At 33.3% G+C, this 22,981-nt stretch overlaps 1 pseudogene; it reads right to left on the reverse strand.

Annotated features, from left to right (window-relative positions):
* Positions 1–338: 338 nt before the first annotated feature.
* The window catches only part of LOC127857289 (potassium voltage-gated channel subfamily KQT member 5-like), a 54,931-nt pseudogene continuing 32,288 nt past the window's right edge, over positions 339–22,981 (reverse strand).

The following is a 22,981-nucleotide window of genomic DNA, read 5'->3' on the forward strand; positions in this document are numbered from 1 at the left end:
AATTAGAGACACGTGCATTTACCGATCCCAAAGGTACCAAAACCCTATGATCGGATGGTCATTTAGTATTGGACAAACTCGGGTTAAACACATTTTCTCATTTTTGATATCATCTTCATGATCGATGTCGATTTTGCACTCGATTTGTATGTGGTCGAATCTCGACACTGCTGTCGTCACCCCGTTTTGTGAGCAACAATTTTGAACATTCGCAGAGGTATGCATATTACGGTATTTAAGACCGTATGAGAGTCGCGAACACCTCCTCATCAGTACTCGTGTTTTTAGCATTTTCTTCATGTAAGTTAAACATACAACGACCTGTCTCGTACGTAAGTTCACCCATCGGATCGTTTGTTACTTCTTCGGCAAGATCTTCGTTCCACACATCGGTACTGCATCCACGTTCGCAGTTTGGATTCCGCCTGCTCGTTAGCAACCGGTTTAGGAAGTGGAGCGGAGTTCAATCGATACGTAACACGCTTACGAATTCGAGAACTTAAATCTGAATAATTTCTCAACATCATTTCCTTGGGATGTTTTTCAAGTATAGGGGATGATGGTTCACTGATATATTGCTTGTCGATTATAATCGATCTGGGCTTGACAGAAGTGTGAGCATGCTTGTCGTTTGCAGTGTTTTCAGAAGTCCGCGATTGCATTAACACGTTTCTGTCTTCCTTATACATGTCTATCAGTAGATCTAGTTTTGATTAAATGTCTTCCACCTAAAATGTGTCACAAAATAATACCTATTATATACACACGTACACATCATAAATTCAATGATTAATATATATGTCGAAACATCGAAACAAAAAATATGATTGTATCACGGATATGATACCTCTTACACATCACGGTAATGTTCACTCTTAAACATCATGGAAACGTTTCTCCTAACTAGCATGGCTATGCTTTGTTCTTCAACAACACGGTTGCAATATGTTTTAGAAATGAAGTTGGAAAAACGCTATCGCTCAAACACAACACTTCCCTTCTCAATCGCACTTTAAATGTGGTTGAAGTATTAGATAATCATTTAGGATCTCAAATGTTAAGCCTGACCGTAAAAGCAATCATAGATATTATGCAATAGTTATTTCGACCGATTAGAGTGGTATATATAAAGTTCACAATTTACATGTATATACACGTAAATTACAAAATATACATATTTGAAAATACAATACAATTCTTAGATGCACACTGTTGTATTTGCTTACTTGTCGCTCCACTTTGACGATACGTGAGGACAGACTTCCTTTGGATTCGTATGATTCCTTGCTCTTGCTTCCAGTTTTTCCAATATCTGGTCAAGTTTGTTAAACCGCAATTATAAAAGGTATTTGTACAAAACAACGTTCCCAATATCGAAAAATGTATATGCACAACAAATACACGCAACATACACATACCACACAAATATATATATTGGGTTCATTGGAGGCAAATGACAGTCTCGGAGATTTTCTCTAAAAAGCATCTATATCTAAAAGATAATATGGTTGACGATGAGCTAAAAGAAAGAGAAAAATAATACATTTGTGCTATATCACAAAATGTTCACCGTCTTGAAACGGCATATGTGAAAACACATTCGTGGGTTTTGTCAATAAATATTCGCTGCCATGAAACGATTCTCAGTTAAAGCGATATTATAATATAAATTGAGTATATAAATCGTAACAAACTAAGTCACCTCATCTGAAGACTCTTCACCCTGCTAAGCATATCTACGTGACCGGCGGAATATTGCTCGATTACGTCTTTGACATCGTATGGTCGTAACGCTTCCCTGAATTTCTTACGCGCCACAAAATACTTTATTTTACGTAGAGAACGAATGACTCTTTTGTCGACAACCGTCAGCTCTCGAATTTTTGGTGATAGCTCAAGCTCCTCTGCAATTTACATAAACAGAACAATAGTTAAAATAGAAAAATATACACTATGGGAATTTTAGGCACGACTAGCGAGGAAACTTAGTTATACAGCTACATCTGTCATTTAATAGACTTATCAATACCACATTACGCTTGGATAGAGTATTTGCTGACCCATTTAAATTGTATTGAAAATCATACAGTTTAGAAAAAATGATAACCTAGATAATACTTATATTTGTGCTTTAAATGGGTCAGTAAAGTTTTGACTGATTTCAAAAATTATTAAAGATCTGGAATACACCAATTACAACAAGCGATGATAAAATCTATAAAATCTCATAAAACCCAAATCAGAAGATCAATTACAATGAATTTATACAAGTAGTATTGTAACTATACTTAAATATTTCCCTCACCTCTGATTCAAATATGAAAGTGTTGAATGATTGACATGTACATTTGCACTAAGTACTGGTATAGTAGCAACAAAGTCTCACCTTCGGAATGGTCATGTCTGGATGACCCTGTCATGTTGTGGTCACGCAGCACAGCAAACCGTTCTACTCGCTGATCTATGAGCCCTGTCGCCAAACTGAGATGACTCCTATCCAAACAGAGCATGCTTGATTAACATTAATGTCGAGAAAGAGTAAATACCTAAAGTCATGCGAAAATGGGTATTATGCTTTATGCGACCCGCGTATATCCTGCCAAGCATGCCAAGTCGAGCAGTCTGGCCATAAACTACAATATCCGCTAATAAGATGACGATATCTTGCGTGACCTTATAGCGGACTGATTTGCTCCCGACCAGGCTGCACGGGCTTGTCTGGAAGTAAGTCTGTATTTGTATACAATTTGAAATATTTTTTGCATTGCGAGGCTTAATTAATCGGCAATATTTGTTTAATTTACGACAAGCTAGAGTTAATAAAGAACGAATATCTTTTTTAATGTTTCTTGAGTATCGTTATTGCAGTTATTTAAAAATAGCTGATAAAGCTCTATCTCAAACGAGAAATGATGTGTTATTTGTATTGTTTTCATTTACACTTGTATTACCGGTTGCGAAGTGCAAGTGAAATAAAATGCAAAGCACAGACGACATAAAATGCAATGTGTCTTATGAAATTATAATAATTCCACATAAAAACATAATCACTACAAGGAACAAGTGACGAGTATTGACCATTGAACGCTTACAACAAGTGTGTGACTTTTTAAATATGGATGACATATCATAAGCATCACATTTCATGTCAAAAAGATATATTTAAACACATTAACAACATTCATATATTAAAAGAATACAGCTAATAAGGGACTATTGAACATATAAAGATTTACGATGCTACAAAGTGAAAGAGACAATAGATCAACACAACAAATGCTACAGGGCTTACCATGTGCGATTTAGAAAGCTAAATACATATAATGTATACATACGTTTATAGCTTTATATTTCAAGACCGCAAATACACACATTATATATGAATAAACGTTATATTTCACACCTAAATTGCATACGAATGTATGCGTAAACTAAAGGTCTGGTCACGATTTCATAAAGACATATATATTAATTACATCAAGTATTCATGACGTTTGTATGAATAGTTAAACATAAATGTGTTTGTACAAATGCGAGTGACTTCGGGTAACGTAAAAGCACTTCACATTTATATTTTATAACATTTTTGCACACTGAACTGCAATATAAAACACATCTCTTTAGTTCAATTGTCCGTTAAATAATCGATCAATCGGGACCAGTATTTGCTGAAAAGATCATTTTCATTAATAGATACAACAGACAACACTTATGGATTTAGGCGATATAAATATATGTCCTTTAAATTACTACATTAAGGTTGTGCTTCCATATTATTTATCGTTTTATAATGTGCTATGTTTCTCTTTGATGTTCATTTGTGTTATTCATGGTATATATTTGCTTTTATATATTATTGGTGTAGATTACGTGTGTTTTTAGTAAACAGATAGCGATTTGCATTATTTCAAATGAACATGTAGTTATAAGAATGTACATGTTAACTCATTTCTGTTTTGTTGTTTATCGTAATTTACTGAAAAGTCTTTATCCATTATGGATGCACGTGTTATTATAAATAACACTTTATTTTGTAACTCTGATACAATCATTTGCAAACAAAACAAAGTGTTTTGTCACAATAACTGTGGCATGTTATAAAGTATTGTTTTCCATCGAAATAATTTATTTAACTATTTTTAATAGATTAATAGTTTTAAATGATACACATGCTTTCAGTGATGGTACGACAACGTTTCCGAAAATGAGTAGCAGTCTACCAAAGGTTTATCATAAAAACACTGTCACAAGACATACCGAAATATTTAGTATTACTTACTTCTGTAATGTATCGGGAATATCGTCGTCCAAAGTATTCCCCGCTTTTCTGGAGTCCCTTCTCGATATGAGCGGCGAATGCGGGCTGGCCCCGACGCTGTTGTTGCTCGAGCTCGTGCCTCCATTGCCACCAGTTTTCCGCCGCTCGGAGAATCTGCTTACAAATGAGGAATTGTTCTTGAAAGGTCGTTCTCTGAAGCAGAGACTAGTATTGATTAGATTTGTTAAATGCATGTCCAGTATATAGTTGTAAAGAAATAAGTTAGTTGACTGCTATGGTTTTATATAAAGTGGTAAAAAAATTTACTCCTGAAAAATCCGAACAACTGAATGCAAACCCTCTAACAAACAACCTTAATTCGTGGTTTCAAATTTCTGTTGACTGATTGAAAATATATGTCGGCATAATTTCCTTGCTTTTTGTCAATCAGTAACCACCGTGATGTCAGATATATTAACGAATGGTGGACATAATCCCATAACATACATTGCAATACATGCAGTGTTATATGTTGAATACATGTAGATATTATCAGATTTTCAACAATTTTAGGGGTAAAAAGCCCATTCCAGCGTAGTCTATTAAGTTGTTATTTATATAATCATTTACTTATTTAACTTACCAATGCACTTATTGAGCACATTTAAAAAAGCGAGATTTGCCAAGCATGTAAGAAACGTATAGGAACGGCAACCTAAAGTTTTGCATGTGATTTGGAAATATTGCAGATAAATGTGAAGCACACTTTGACTTCCACATGGGACATAACATGTACTGCAACTATTTATTAACTTAGATTATTAACGTGTGTAGAAAACAAATGTACCGCGTTGGTAAGCAATTAGTATCCATATACTATTAAATTCACCTAATAAGCGTTGCGATGAATAGAAAGGTAACTAATCAGCAATGCTATACATACTGTGTTGGACTCGGACAGAGAACCATATGCGGTGTCCATGTAGCAACGGATATAGAATTCTCGTCTGCCGCATAACAACGTCATAAACTTTGTATCAACAGCGCGGCTGGTACTCGTCTCCAGATTAGATGTTTCTGTCGTTGCTGTTGTTGAACTTTGAGGGCAAACCGGAACCCAGTATACCCTGGTAAGTAATAGTTCCTCATTATACTAATATTGCTTTTATAACTTATGTACAGTATTATTACGCAAATCGGGATTCCGCGTTGTTATTTATGTATTTTGACATTCCTGAAATGAATGGCGGTCGTATCGGTGGCCCAGACCGTGATTAATACAATCGGTCTACAAATTACCGTCGTTACCGTCGAGTACGCAATATAAATGTCTTTTAACCTATTGTATACCTCTGCGTGTGACACTTATTTAACATTTACAGCGTTGAACTGGCGCATGTCTCCAGTCATAAGAAAGGTTGCGTAGTATTATTCATATTGTAAGACGAATCCACGTTACGAGGCCAACCGCCTGTGGTTATTGTTGAATTTATCATTTATTTAGTGTGTGTAGACATTTATGTTTTACCTAGCCCACTTATGCTTAATGACTTTATAACTGCAAATCTCTTCTCTATCCAAACACTTAAATTGGTGTACATACTTGGTTGGCCAATGAAATGTGGAATAGTTAAAGCCGCTTTATAAGAATGGAAATAATGAATTAGTTCTTTACAATTCTTTGTACAAATCTACTGATTTATATTGGGTTAGTATGCTAAATATTATCAGACCTTAATTATACAAGAACACTTGTGTACAATGATCGCATCTAAAGGAATATTGAAGCAATTAATCTTAAGGGGCCAATATTGTCGAAGATTTATTACGTAACCACATGTAAAGCAAAAAGCATATTCAAACTATAAATCGACATGTCATGTTTCAGTTTAAAACTAAAGCTTGACCATGGTAGGAAGGGCTGTACATAAATACAAAGATGCAAGGAGACTCACTGCCGGAAGTGCAAAGAACGCTTTTCCGAGCACAGCTGACAACGAGGCTATCAGCTTTCCTGCCCAGGTGCTTGGGACGACATCACCATATCCGACTGTGCACAGTGTCACATGAGACATCAAAACATTATCATGTGTAGGTTGAAGTATTGCATAAACAATGATTTTTATATCCCAATTAGAATTACATTTATGGCATTCAGTCGATTAAAATTCAAAGAGTAAATATACTGCACTATCTTCAATTATACTTGTGAACGAAACGTAACTTAAGCATAATGATACCAGTTAAGATCCCATAACCTACACAATAAATTCACAAATAAATAAAAATCGGCTTTTGTGCAATAGATGTTGGTATAACGATTTGAAATGTCTATATTATTATACTCCATTTCTATATTTCTGGCGTAAATGCATATTCGTAAATATTTGAAGTTTGTACGGTATAATAGGTCGTTACATTCTAAATGTTCACAGTTGTGTTCCCCTTAAACGTAATATTTATCAAATATATTGTTCATCAAAAGCGGTAATTACTGTGTCCTTTATACTTAGTTCTTTTTAATCCACTGTACAATTCCTTCCATAGCCTATGTGCATTACTTAATTTCAATTATAAGCATACATAAAAATGAGAAAAATGTCACAAACAATGTGTGTTTTATGTTCAAACTATTTCACAAGAACTTTCACAAACTACATCATATTGTGAGTACAATAAGCAACCTAATGAAATTATTACCGACCATATTGCCCAATGCATAAAGTTAAATGTAATAGTCAATATTACTGACAAGAAATTGCCATCACTTTATTGGATACCTAAATTACATAAGACGCCATATAAAAGTCGTTTTATCGCTAATTCAGTGTCTTGTACCACCAAACAATTATCAGTGTATCTTACATCTGCATTGAGTGCTATTAGATATCATATACTATAAGCTAAATTTTTTAATTAAGTTTATGAAAATAGTAATATAAACCTATTTTGGTCAATAAAAAACACCTTAGAAGTTATTGATAAAATTGAAAATAAAAAATATAATGTGTCACAGGTAATTTCTTATGATTTTTCTACACTATATACAACGCTTCCTCACGCTTTAATAAAATCCAAACGTGTTTCTTTGATTGAAAAAAACTTTGCTAGAGAGAAGTGTTTGTATCTAGCTTTAAACACTAAAACCGCTTTTTTTACTAATCAGGTGTTGGATAATTACATCATTTGGACTGGTCTTGACTTTTGTGCAGCACTTACTTTTCTTTTGGATAACTTGTTTGTTGAATTTAATGGAAAAATATTTAAACAATTTTTTGGCGTTCCTATGGGTACTAATTGTGCGCCACTTATAGCTGACCTTTTTTTTTATTGTTATGAAAGCGAATTTATGTTAGAATTATCTAAAACTAAGCAAGTAGATTTGATTAATTATTTTAACCTTACTCGTAGGTACATTGATGACATACTTAATTTAGATAATCCATTATTTGAACAATATATTCACAAAATCTACCCAAAAGAACTAGTCTTAAATAGATCGTGTATATCCAATACAGACGCTGCGTATTTAACTTACATTTAACTATTATTAATAATTTGATCAAAACTAGTTTATACGACAAACGGGACGATTTTAACTTTGAAATTGTGAATTTTCCGTTTCTAGATGGCAACATCCCTAAAGGACCTTCCTATGGTATTTACATTTCGCAGTTGGTACGTAATGCCAGAGCATGTTCGTGTATTAAAGATTTTAATCATCGTAATCTAATATTAACTAAAAAATTGCTATAACAAGGCTTTTTGTATCATAACCTAAGAAATAAATTTGCTAGATTTTACTTTAAGTATGGTGCTTTAATTTCAAAATATAATGTTTCCTTAAAATGGCATTTAAATAATGGAATCTCCCATCCATCTTTTTACGGAGATGTTTTGAAGCGTGTCCGCAAATTAAAATATGTTAAACCAAATTTTCATATTAAACTTTTCAATTTAATTAACTTGTTTTTATCAAAAGGATACGATGCTTATGTACATAAAAACACGTGTTAGATGGTTTTCGATTCACTATATCTTTCTTCCCTTAAAATTTGGAATCATTAGTGATATTATAGGCATTTTTCACTGTTGAATAAAATTGTGTCGTATGAACAAATCTGCTAGAAAACTACATTATAGGCATTTTTCACTGTTGAATAAAATTGTGTCATTGTGTCGTATGAACAAATCTGCATGAAAACTACATTTGGACTAAAATCGTACATCTAATCATTTCTGTCTTCAGTTGTCAAAACACCTATATACTGTTTGATTCCAATAATGTCGCTTTAATGGAATTACCATTTTTATTCATTTGCTTCTTAATATTAAATCACCTAAACTTGTTTTATTAGTAGCACAGCGCCATTAATATTTTTATTTAGTACTGCCCCTGGAATTTTTTCACGTCATTATGTCATTATGGATTTTTGTGACGTCATACGACCGACTTTCCCAGTTGTAATCTACATGCATAGGTCATTGGGTTTATAACGTTCCATTTTATTTGTATTTTCTGATAGGCGTTTCTTGTTTGATTTAATTATTTTTAATTTTTTTAGCAGTCACATAAACAACCAAGCTATGTAATATGGAATTTTTACACCAGTTATTGCTGCTTCTTCCTGTATTTGCGCGATGATTATCTGAGATTTTAACTCCATGACGCTATATTCTCAAATCTTTTTCTATAAAGAAGGAATGTAGTTGACAATTGTTAAAGCGGGTATATACGATTTTGTCAAATATTTATGAATTTATATAAACTGTGTAAAAAACTTATATACATATTTCAATATAAATTAAAATAAAAGTTAAAAAGAACAGGTGTCGAAAAATGCGAAATAAGCCAGATATTTAATTCTGAAATTGAAAACGGCTGTACAGCCGAATTCGCCAGCATGTATACCATACATGTACAATGTGCATCTAAACTTACGAGGGGTGTTACAGAAGTTCGTGGATTTTCGCTTTAACTTTCATTTGGCAACATAAATGGACAAACAAATAGCATGTTAAGAATATCTCGTCCTTTCCAAATCTACCCTCAAAATATCATGGAAATACATAAAACAATAAATATATAACAGAGATTTAAACATGTGCACAATGCGCACACCGACGCACGTGTAACGTTTCTGTTCAACGTCAATGACGTTATGAAGTTAACAACTGTCAAATCTTTTCCACATAATCACCTCCAAAGCGAATGCACTTTATGTGTCGGGAAATCCACTTGTCAAAAGTGTCTCTATACCAGTCAGCGTCAAAAGACGACACGATTCGCTTTGCTGCAACTGTAAGTTCCTGTTTACTTGCAAAGCAAAGCGAATACCGCGCAACTGTGACTTAACTTCCGGGAAGACGCGGAAGTCCATAAGGGCCAAATCCGGGCTGTAAGGAGGACTTAGGCGCTGTAACGTGAAATTTGCCGTAAATTCTGTTTATCAACGACATTTAAACCGAATTTAAATTCGCGTAACGCTCATACTTATAATAAAATACACGCATGCGCCGCATGTCGTTACTGAGGTCTCTATGGCAACGCGTTTCAGACGCGCTTTATGGAATTCATGCATTTTTAGCTTATATATAAAGTCCGTGATAATTGGTTTGTGTAATATGTAAATTTCATTGACTCTTACCAGCAAACTAATAAGTTATAGCGAAAATCCACGAACTTCTGGAACACCCCTCGTAGTTTAACGGTTTATAATACAAAGACGAATGCTTCGGTTATTGTAGGAAAATATGTACGTCACTATCGGCTCGGGCGGGAATTTTTCTTTGCTGCATTTTATGAAATTCGGCTTCAATGTATAATTTTTCTTTGCCTATTTTGTGTTATTGTAACATATTTTATCAATATATTAAAATTAAACACATATAAAAAAAAATCGTATATACCCGCTTTAATAGTTTTATTTGAACGTTCGTCAAAAAGTTGTAACTCTGTTACTCTTGTATCTTCAATGCAATTGAGTAATTAAATAGTAATTAAATTGAATGCGTTTTAATTCCCTTTTATTATTGTTTAATTTGGGTTACAATGCTATGACGTTAAATTTTATTAACACTTAAATGTATTATGAATATTGCTGGGCCAAGTGTGAGGTTGAGCGCTCTATAACCAGGTTTAAACCCTCAATGCTTTGCATTGACCCTTCCAAGGCGGTGACCCCAGCTTTATTCATATTTTGTGTTTATGTTGGTTTGTATTGTGCTGTATTGTGCTGTTTTGTACTGTTTGGGCAATCGGTCACTTGCCTTAAATAAAGGACCAACTAATTGTTAAATGAAAATTCAATACTGCTCCAGCAGCTGGATTTTAACGTCTTTATATTGACAAGTATGAAGTGGAAAGTCGAGTATAATATATTATGCAAAGTAAGGCAACATGAGATCATGATGTTCAACAGTAAATCCTAGATAAATTACAAATTTGCATAAACATATTTTAGAGTCTTCTATCGTGTTGTAACCGTGTATATAAAAAATAATTCATTATGTGATTCACAGTGCCAAAGGTCATTATATGTCCCGTGAAAGAAACACAGAGGAAACTCGTGCTACGGTCAAAATTCGTTTCCTTACACTTAAGGTAAAATATATATCCAAATTTTTCATGACAAGGGATGTTATATTTGCAAATTGTGTCACGATTAAAACGTACATAACGGATCTGGCACGAGTTGCCATATCATACCATATTTAGTTAAAAGAGTTCAGGAATTTTGTAAGTAAGCGAACCTTTGGAGAGCTTACTAACGAATTTCCTGGACGAGTTTAATAAAATATGGTATGATATGACAACGAGTGTCAGATCTTTTTATCACATGCTTTTAAATGAGCAAATTAAATAAATATTTACGCAAACATAATGATAAATCCCGACTGGTGTTAACATTTCGTGACGTTATTTGACGTTGCAACGTCATTTCAGCAAAATAACTAAATGCGATTGGTCAATAAACGAAAACTAAGCCAATGAAAACGCTTTCAAATGTTGTATTACACATGTGTAATATAAAAAAATGTAATGGTTGTATTAAATGGGAAACAGGGTATAGCATGTGAGAAAATGAATTACATAATATATGTACTTTTTGCTTATTTCGTTGTTTTAAAATTTAGTAACTACTGACCATTTATCATATTTGATAATTTTGTCAAAATAATTGAATATGTTGCGTTATTAGGTGGGATCAAGCCACGCGCAAATCTAAGAACGGGTCATTGATGTTAAGTTTTCTCTTTAACACGATGCTTTCTTGTCCCAAAAATATGTTAATCAACACGATATTTCAGACAAACTAATATAACCAAGACCCCTGGATAAGACAGGAGTCATGCATCTTAAATATACAACTTCGTACGATCCCACAAGGTGTCTGGCGGGTAGTGATCCAAATCTAAAACCGAATGTGAATAATAAAATCCACAAACCACTGGATACACGTTGGTTATTATTCTACTGTTACATTATTTTATACAAGACCCAGGGGTTATGAAAAAATGTGATTTACATGTCTTTCTAACTTGCTAAGCATCGTAAATTACCACAAACTCACTTTACAATGATCAAAATTGAAAGGTATCGAAGGTTAACAGCTTTACGGGGTTGTAAATAACAATAAATCGGCTTCAATAATGTTGTTTTACTTACCACTCCCCTCCACAATGGATCTGCTTACGTTCCGAAGCGATTTTTGTTGTAATCTTTCTCGGCAAGGTACACCAAATATGAGAAGAAAAGCAAGCCAAGAAAACCTATGTAATCTGTTGTGAACAACCCTTGAAATAGATTCGATAATGACGTTGTGAGATGATACCTCTAATTTATGTAACATAAACAATATAGACTCAGGTATTGTAAATGCCAGTTAGAAAATATATATGATAAGGTCATGATATTAATATACATACATACACCTGGAATGTCCCTGACCACAGAAAACGCAGAACCTTTTTGGTACTATCATTAAATGAGTCTCGTTAAGGGCCAACTGGGCTAAATGCATGTGCATAAAGTATAAAAGCGCAAATTGCAATGGATAATCAGGAATCATTTCCACCCAAACTGGATTTTTGTTTAGAAAACTTTATTTAAATAAACAATTCCATAAAAGCAGAAAGTGTCGTCCTTGATTAACCAGTACGGACTAAAGCCTAATCAAGGACGACACTTTAAGCACATCCATTTAGTTCCAAAATGAGGCACATACTATTAGAAATGAAAAGCATATAGTGATTAGAAACTTATCATGATGATATATATATGATGGTATCGGAAATCAAACTGCATAATACGTCTGAAATTGTAAAGGCATAAACTTGGTATCTGCTCAATCAGACAATATATTCTGCTTGTGTAGTAAAGCTTTATATTTATTTGTATTTCGCAGTATTTATTTTCAGTTTGTGTCCGGTAACATGTACACGCATACACATTTTCCTGTTTTATCAGTTTATAATATATGGATATAAGCTCTGACATTTTCAATATACACATGTGGACATTGTTCAGCAAGTTTGGCTATATATTTCCATTGTATTGTACAACATAACATGTAAATAAACGATGTTTCCGATAAAGTGTGTTGTGACTTGTGAGTTCGATTGCTGTGTTATAGCTTAAATAAACAATAACTATCAGCTTAACACATTCAAACTTAATTGACATATGCTACGCGCTAAATTTTGCATAAAACATTTGAAGTCCACTACAATAAACCTTAACTATTTGCTCGTTAAATAACTTTCATACATATTCAAATGTACGAACAAACTATTTCAAAGGACAATAATGCAAATAAAGCGTTTACCGATGCAAATGACCCACCCATAGAAGAGTACCCAAAAGGTTCTAGAAATGTATAAACTACGTATAGAAAGTTCAAAATTCGGAACTCAGAAAACTATTTCACTAATTCACGTGTAAACGTTAAGTATATTACCCTACGATCGGCTCACACAACGGATCCCAACAGCTTCCAGGTTCTGGCTCGCCTATCCATGCGCACGAGACGTAGAATTTGAAAGAAAATTAGTCCTCTAAGTGTTGAAGCTGCGAACATCTCGCTTGAACTTCCTACCAGTATCACCATCACCGTTGAGACGATGATAATACCGTCTGCGAAGTCAGAAAAAGATATGATCGAAGAAGAAGTTAGCCTATAGAAATTCTGAGTAAATTACTGCTGTTGTTGTGTTCATCTTATTAACATGCACCAATGACTTCGGGTGAACAACAATCTCTTTGTATGGATATTTATTTGAAATACTTAAAAACAACGTGTATGTTGTTTATAACACAAAACAATTTTATATTTAACTTAAAGTAATACTTTTCAAAACATACAAATGCTTTGTTGAACTCTCGTTAAATATGAAATGTAATCTCTGGGTAATAATCTATTTTTGATTAATCACACGTATTAGGGATAAATAGAACTCGAAATAGAAAATCATATAATATATTACAGGCAATTGACCGTCATTGGTAGATAAAATATTTTTGATCCAACGATGGATACTATAAACATTTACGTTTATAAACACATTTACGTTAAGTATGGACCTTTGACAATTTTTCCCCAGCAGTTACTTATCTGCTTGGATGTAAGTGGTAACATTTGATATCATTTTACACTAAAATATTCGCTGACCAAGTACATTCCAAGTACACACAGACACAATACCCAGCTGTATAAACCTTAATATAAGAGAAACAATTAACCATGTAGTTAATTTTTTTTTAAATAATGACGTTGTAACAAAAGTGGAATTATCTACGAAACCATACAGTTTCTTATCAAATTCCACATAACCATTACTGTGCAAACCCATAATCATGAACGTTTTTGTATAATTTAATACTATTATTTTTGGAAATGTGAAATATTGACAATATTCAAACATCTATTGTGTCGATGAATTTTTTTTTCATCTACATATTTTTGGATTCAGAGAACAAAGCATTTTCTCATAACGCTTCAGAACTTCAATCATGAGAATACAAAGCGACCATACAATTTGCCGTTAACGATTTTAGGAGGTTTTGTTCCCAATAATGCATTGTTCATTTACGTTTGATTTTCATCGAATCCATCTAAGGAGAATTTTTTGGCTTTGCTAACTGATTTTGTTTAAGTTCCGAAAGCAATTATATTAAGGAAAGCAGAGCGACAGCAAATATGAAACACACTTGTTAAAATACTGTATTTAGGTGGGTATATAAATAGTATGAATGACTACATTTATAGTTTTATATCTAGTTGGTACCCTTATTATGAAACTTCTTGAAAATATTATTAATGATGCATTTGTATATGCCTTTATCTGCATTAGTGTACTAACACGATAAGTAAAATAAAGATATATAATAAAAGCGTATAGAACAAAATGTACAACTGTTGCCTTGCAAGATGAGTAGTTTAAATAATTGCATTTATGTATGTGATAATTTACGAATGACGGGCTTAGCGGGTACAGATAATTAAGTATGCCTTATTCTCCGAGTATTTTTGTTGTGTGTTGTACTTCATTACCTCTGATCTTATCAACAGTTCTCATTTCACAAACATTGGTTCTTTATCGGGTCAAATGCGACCAGTGCTAGACTGTAAGCAATATAAATATGCAGTCCTTGCCAAATACAACTGAACGAAAAGGGCTTGTGCACAAGCTTTTAATCTTATCTTAGCAAATCAAATCTGTGTCCGAAAATTATCTCCACGAAGTAGTTTCACGACCTAACAAAAGAATGACCGTTTACAGCTTTCTCGTCGAAAAGGAGAATTTATAAAAGCAATCTGAAATATTGAATTACGATTGAATGTGTTCCTCAAGTAATTGGAAAAGCTCCAACAAGACGCGTGAAGAAACATTGGTATTTCTTATCTTTGGGAAATGTTATAACGTCATTTATATTGTTTATATTTCTTTTGTTGAATATTGCCCTTCGAAAGAAACAATTTATACTCCGAATTTTAAATAACGTTTAAAGTGTAGGTTCGTACTAGGAATGATTAATGCCATTCAGTGAAGCTCCTTATTTTTCGCGTTATTACAATATTAATAAAAAGATTTGAAACGTTATATCTCGTAATTTGTTTCAAATAGTTTGCAAGGAAAAAAACTACTTTTTAACAACAACAACAGGCCAAATATAAGTTTCTTTAATTATTATTTAAATCAGATTTGTTTTATCAACTATGAATCATTTGACATATTGGATTATAATATTGGCGTGCATTAATGTGTTTAAATATGATAACCTTCAATAAAATAATAAAACGTCCTAAAAAGTTATGGTCGAACGACTTTTGTATTTTGGGTTTAGTGTTAACAGATTTCCGATATTTCGTTTCTCAGGCCAGTCTAGTGGCATCATAGGATAACACTATTACCTTCGCATTTCTTACATGAACAACTTAAAGGTGATTGTATTGGTATTTACGGTTGTCGGTTCAGGCAGACCGGGACTTCACGTTGTATTCATTTAACTCTCAAAAAAGCGAGCGCTTGTCTTATTTTGAACGGTCTACCCTCAATGTATTTCAGGTTTAGGAACCTTACCTAGCGTGCATAGTTGAAAGATTTGTATTACTTGAACTTGAAACAGTGTTTTAAATTGTCCGTTCTTAGGTGGTGGGTCCAGCTGAAAACTGTTTTTACGTCGACAGCTGTGCTGATGCATAGCCCTAATTGTAACAAAGGTATAGATCTCAGTTATCTAGAAATGGGAACATACTTATTATTTGCCTATGTTTCTCAAATTTCGTTATGCCGTCATTTGTTGTTTTACGATCTTACAAAATTACATTATACCAGCATGTTCCTCACCTATAATACATAGAGGACGTTGAGCAAATTTCAGCCGCACGTTTAAGCCCTGTTATCTTGAGCCAAATCCGGAAAGCCAGACTCGTGTAACGTACTCCACATTCAGCCAGACAAGAAGTATTGGTTCCTGAGACATAAAATTCAAACAAAAAAAGCATGAGAGTATAATATGCTTAATGAAGTAAATATTTATTTATACTTTAAACAACACACTTAGAAATCTACTAACTTTACATCCTGTTTTTAAAAAAGCGAACTATTATGTGACTCTTAAGACCACGGGCTTTCTGTTCAATCAAGTTGATAGTGCATAGGTTATAAGTAATGTGCAAAGAGAGAGAATAAATGTATATGGTCGCTAACTATAATGTTACTATTCAAACCAGAATACATATCCTATTACTTAAATAACAAAAAATACAATATAGCGACAATATTTGTACGAACAGATTATAAAAGGAAAAGTAAATGTCTCAAATAATGATCACCTATGACTGGACACTAATGTTGAAAACTATCACCACCGTACACAATCGTACCATATATATCACAACATGTTTCATTGTTGTTTCAAAAGTTTCGATTGTGGATAGAGTGCTGAGGATTATTATCCCGACAGCACATCTGAACTTTAAACACGTACAAACTGACACATTTTTTATTGTAAACGTATAGCCACTAAGTTGTTGAATTGTAATTTAATTTCATTAACGGTCTCGTGTATAGCATTTTTTAAACACCAAAGGCTCTTTTAGAGCTTTAAACATTTTGTAATCTGAATCTTGAAAAATAGTCGAAATAGTCTAATTAATGGCAATAAAAAAACACTTTGCAATAATTAACAAAACAGTGTTATAACAAATGTGAAGTCACTCCATGTTCTGTTTTCACTTGCCTGGTTTTGATACTGCATAATGTTACCTATTTGAAAAAGAGGAATTTCACCGATATCAAACTTTGCTTTTGTCTCCAATAACATCTTTATGTACATTCAGTAAATGCTGTTTCACATCGCTTAGTCCGTTAATACCAAATACAATGTATGTCTGGCGAAGCATACACGCCATCATCCATAAAGGTTTCACTGACATATATAAAACATCGGAAGATTATTTTCATTGAGAAAATGAAATAAGCCCTGTAACAGGCTTGAAAGTATCAGAATTTTTACTGCGTCAAACACCATGAATCGCTGATTGGAACATTTGATGCATGTATTGGCCGTATATCAATTTCAATGATATGTCCCTAAATTGATTAGAATATTGTATGCCCAATATGCCGAGTGTCTCTGACGACGTATGAATGCTTCATAATGGGAAATATAACCCAATTTACACATCATCATGTAAGAATATGCATTGATAAGTAAGGATGTATTGGTGTTGTTGGATTATCTCTTATCATTCATTCTTATCATGTTTTCGGAAGGGTATACGTATATTGTCATAACTTCAAATAGTTATTACTCTGAAAATCATCATTTTAATCGCGGTTAACATTCTGTTTTCCCGTTTTCTTTTATTTTGATAAATATAAGGATTTGCTATTATATATTTTGCCATTAAAGATATTCTCTTCGACCATTCCATTATTGCTTTATAGTATGTACCAATTTAACATGAGTTTGTTTTGCAATCATGCATAACTTGAAACATGTAAACAATTGTTCACATTGGAAAATGGTTTTTAAAACTCGTTTATTTAATATTCAGGTTGCAAACACTTTCGCTCAAAATCGAAACATATCCAATCTTAGGCATATTAAAAATCAAAATATTTTGATCATAGTGTCTTTACTTCCGATAGATGTATTTGAGAAACAATTTTAAAATGCTTAAAAGGAAAACCTAAAACAAAAACGAATCATAGTTTTTCGGCGACATAACATAAGAAAGTGCTTGTAGCAAAGCATAAGTGTTTTTATTTATTCAATCTGTCATTCGATTAAAGACACGCACTGATTACTTAAGATTCGCGAAACAAATATCATGTCCTCAGACAGCAAGGAAAAGACAAAAGCTACGGGTCGATAATCTAATTTAATCACGATAATGGGATAGTATAATATATCAATCTGTAGAAACAAACGGCCTAATATTGCCGTTTATATGATTTGTTAGATTGGTTGTGGTTTTGTTGACAGTTCAAAACGCTGCTTAATTTCATATTCCAATGATACAAATCAGTGCGTTCCAGTGTCCGTTCCAATACGGAAATCGCAGATTAAATAATTGGTATTTTAAATCCTATATCGAAATTGTAACTTTTTTAAGACTCAAACTAAATAAAGTGTTTCATCAAAATAATGGACATTAATACCTTGATAACACATCGGAAAAAATAAATGTTTATAAAACATTTGTTGTGGGTAACGAAAAATATAGATGATTTCATAGCTGTTTGGCTTCCAAATATTTTATCTTCTGAAACCGCGGGCTTCAGTTGATTAATTATTCAAAAAATAATTTTAGTTTGCGGTTTGTGGAATATCTGGATACTGAATGACTAAACAGATCCGATTAAGTCTATTTATTTGTAACTGATTCGCTAATCCATTCGGGAAAGCATTGGTGTTTCGCCTGTTGTAGCGTGGGGCGTATTTCAGTATTGAAGCAAAAAATCATTTAGTGTCAAGTGCAAATCATCGGATTCTGTTCGCATAGCACGCAATGATGACTTGAATGTTTGAAAAAATCTTTCCACTAGACCGTTCGTAGCCGGGTGGGCTACTGCCGTGCGAATGTGTACAATACCATTACTTTTCACGAATTTCGTGAAGTCGTCTGAAATTAACTGACTTCCATTGTCGGTAGCAAGTTGCTTAGGTAATCCGTACCTGGCAAAATTTGTTCGAAGAACTTGTATTGTTTTCTCGGTAGTTGTGGATTTCATTAAAACGATCTCGGGCCATTTTGAGTGGGCATCTACTATAAAATAAAGTGAGAGCATGGCAGATTTACGTCTGTGGCCTCAGTCTTAACTTCATCAGGTTTGACATAATCAACAACTTTTGTTTTTGTAAAGCAATTATTTGACAACAGCGGGTATCCCTGAGGTTGATGTGTTCATTTATATTTTTGAGTTTGTTTTTTGTGGCTCATTTTATTTACAAAAATACATTCATTAAAAGATAAACAAATATATAAAAGCTTTGCCAACGAAATCTTTGGAAACACGCAACTAAAGTATTGTATATGGTCACTTACCGATAACGCAATCTTGGAACGCTGTTGACGGAACTTTTCTTGTTTTGGATATTTTTCGGATGGCTCATATGCAGGTTTTCGTGTATTTTATCGATTGGTTAAGTGTCATATGCTGGTACTTAATAAAGTATGGTAATTCACCGAGCTTTCATTTCTTGTCAGCTTCATCGTGTTTTAAGGCAAATGACCTATTCCAAATACACTTAATAAAAATATTGCAGATATGGTTTTCATGACCAAAACTATTTAGCATTAGAAATATGTCAAAATGTCTATACCAAGGGATTTATATCTGCAATGACATACATCCGCCAATCTCCCAAATGCGGAGCAAATGCAAAGAGTTTTTTGCAAGTCAACGGAAGGATTTGGCGTACAATTTAAGACATATGTAAATATTCGATTGAGATCAAAACATGTTTACCAGAGGAACATTCAGTTCTTAGAAAAGGAAAATTAGGACAATAACTTGTGTGGTTAGTATTTAATCACGCGTTACTTGTATTTGTGCTACACCGTTTCTACTATTTTAACAAAGCAATGTCGTATATGCGTATAACGAGTATGGTTGATTTCAGTCGGGACTGTTAGTCTATATCTGATTAGGTCTTAGTCCGAAACAACTGCACATGTTGGAAATTACTTTCTTAAATATTTGATGTACTCCAATAAAAATATGGACTTTAAAACGTCACATTATCGTAACACTACTGCGTTTTTGAGAAAAGAAAGACTGGATCAATTTGAACGAACCATATCTTCCTCATCATAAGAGTACATATTTGAATTTTTCGCGATTGAAAGGTGACTTATTGCCGGCATTATAGTTTTCACGATTATAAATAGCATCAATACTTATTAGCAATTGAATCCCAACTTTACACGGAACAAATACATACGTTAACAGTTTGCCAAAACCACACTGCTTGATGACCGATGTAATTTAATGTAAAATATCTATTTAACATATGTGTATGCAACCATAACGTAGAACAATGTGTAGAGTGTTCTTTGATTGTGTTGACAATTGTTTGTATTGCTCATTTAGTTTCAAGTTCAATCGTATGTATTGCAACTAACGTATTAGGCCTATAGAAACAATAGTGAATATGTTTACTTATGACGAAATAGTCTTCTAATGGAACGGTAAAAACAAAACAAGAATGTGCACAACAGGTTTAGACATAAAACAATCTCTCCGAATTTCAAACCCGTGAACTCTGGTTCAAAATAAACTTGGTTAATTCAATATGAATAAATGATGGTGATGATTTACCCTAATGGAAAACGACATTTGCATTAGTTTCAACGAGAACACTTAGCATATTACAATTAATTCCATCCTTTTGCATTTCTTTTCTCTGATTATAACTCACAAATAAAATTTGCTTAAAATTTTCCGTGCACATTAAGAAGTGGTAATAGTAGTTTCATATTTATGAAAGTGACACATGAAGCATAACTGCTAAAGGTTTTGTAAAAGTGGTTATATTAAATTACTATTGTTGTACTACCAAGTCATGTACATTCATATAAGTAAACATATAAACATGACCGTAGGCGTACGTATATATGCATCAAACATAAGCATATGTTTAATACTTCCTCGTTTAAAGAAAAGATGAACGTGTTGGTCAGTATTATTCAATATCGCACAAAATGTAATTTTGATAAATACAGGTCAAGCGATCATTTTCAATTTGCCTTTTGCCTTTTGCCTGTTTATTCGTTCAGCATAAATTATAGAAACTTGACACATTGTTTACAATGCGGAAATAGAATGGAATTATTTAATACATAAAAACGCATTCAAGCACAAAGATGTATTCCTTTTCTAATGTGTTTTGTATATCTTCCTTTGTGGCATATTGTACTTTCCACTTGTTGCTTTTGTTGATTTTGCTTATGTTGTAGCTCTTCTGTCAAAATCATAACACAATTTTGTTAACAATTGATATTAAAAGCAAGATATCACTCATTTGCATAAACGTTTTGTAATTTAGAATGTATAACATGCATGACATAAATTTCGTAACTATTTCTCTTAGTTCAAACATGAGGTTCAACAGTAAAAATCACACTACAACTAATACCGCGTCAATATAGACGCTAGAAGAGTGCTGCTAAAATTGAATGTATTACTTATGATGAACACGAACCAATACAACCTCTTAAATAGTTAACAGCTTTTTATAATATTCAATAAAACAAATGTTGTTTATGTATGGCAATGACCGCGCAAGTCGCCTTGACCGCTTTTCGGGAGCTATTACATTACGCGCCCATTCGTCTTCTCTTTTTACGTACGTGTTTCATTCCGTTCGATAGTTATTTTATTGTATTCCGGACTCTGATTGCCCTGACAATACTTCTTAATTAATTCAATGTCAGTTGCCATTTGCTGCTGAATCCCGTGGGGAGACTTGTGAAAAGTTTCATTTTCACATGGCCATCAGAATATTGCATCAGTACACGGACTACAGTATCGTCTACATGAGAATTCGTGATATGTAAATAGATCCATTTAAATCATGGTTTTGAGTCACATTTCGGAGAAAGAGCAAACATATTCAAAGAAATCAAAATCCAGATTGAAAGCAACAAATAATGTTTTTAAAATGATAATTATTCGCGTTCGTCCCGTCTGATGAATTGGATAGCTACAGACACCCAAATGGTCAGACAATACACAAGAATAACCGCTATTTCAAACGCTATTTCCATCTGAATCCGATGAGTCGACTAATGCAAATCGAGGAATTTTAACGTGATTTGTGTAAATGTGAAAGCAGCCGCCCACCAAAACAGCCATTAGGACCCAGTGATATATTGCTGTGTTTATATATATATATATATATATATATATATATATATATATATATATATATATATATATATATATATATATATATATGCAAATCAGTTTGCACAGAAGCGCTTATCGTACTGAACTAGTTTACACAACATTTAGTTGCGTCAACATAAAATCAGCGATCAACGCATTCAAAACGGACTTTAAATTAAAAAAATGAGACTTGCTATATATAAGCTCGGTCGTTATATGATAGTTTGACCTAAATAGGTGAAGGATATGTTTTGTGAATTAATTATCCAAAATTATGTTGATAGATTTTTAAATATTGAAATATGGAACAATGCCAACATATGTTTTCACAACAATATCATTAATTATGTGATAACAATGTTGATTTCTTGGATACTTATGGAATGATCTAGCTCCCACTTAACAATGTATTAAGTCTACAACACAATCGTCACCTGATCGCACTGTATGACATTAACATTATGTAAAACATTTAGCCACGGAACGTTGGGAAGCGTTTATGACCATCGTAGTATTTATTGGGATAACTTGCACAACAGACGGAGGACCAATAATCTTGAATACATATATAGTAATACATATTATGTCTGTATAACATTTGTCGCGCTATTTCCCAGTCGTCTAGACGTTTACCACATCTGTAATGAGTCTTAAATGAAAGTCATCACACACTTCACGTCTTCTTGCATTTGGCGCCGCACCTTAATTGTGTCTTAACCCATTTATGCCTAGCGTCTAGAAAAAAGGCCTTGGTAAACAGCGTAGACCCAGATGAGACGCCGCATAATGTCTCATCGGGGTATGCGCTGTTCGCTTAAA

This window comes from Dreissena polymorpha, chromosome 14 (genome assembly GCF_020536995.1).
Source record: "Dreissena polymorpha isolate Duluth1 chromosome 14, UMN_Dpol_1.0, whole genome shotgun sequence".
NCBI lineage: Eukaryota > Metazoa > Mollusca > Bivalvia > Myida > Dreissenidae > Dreissena > Dreissena polymorpha.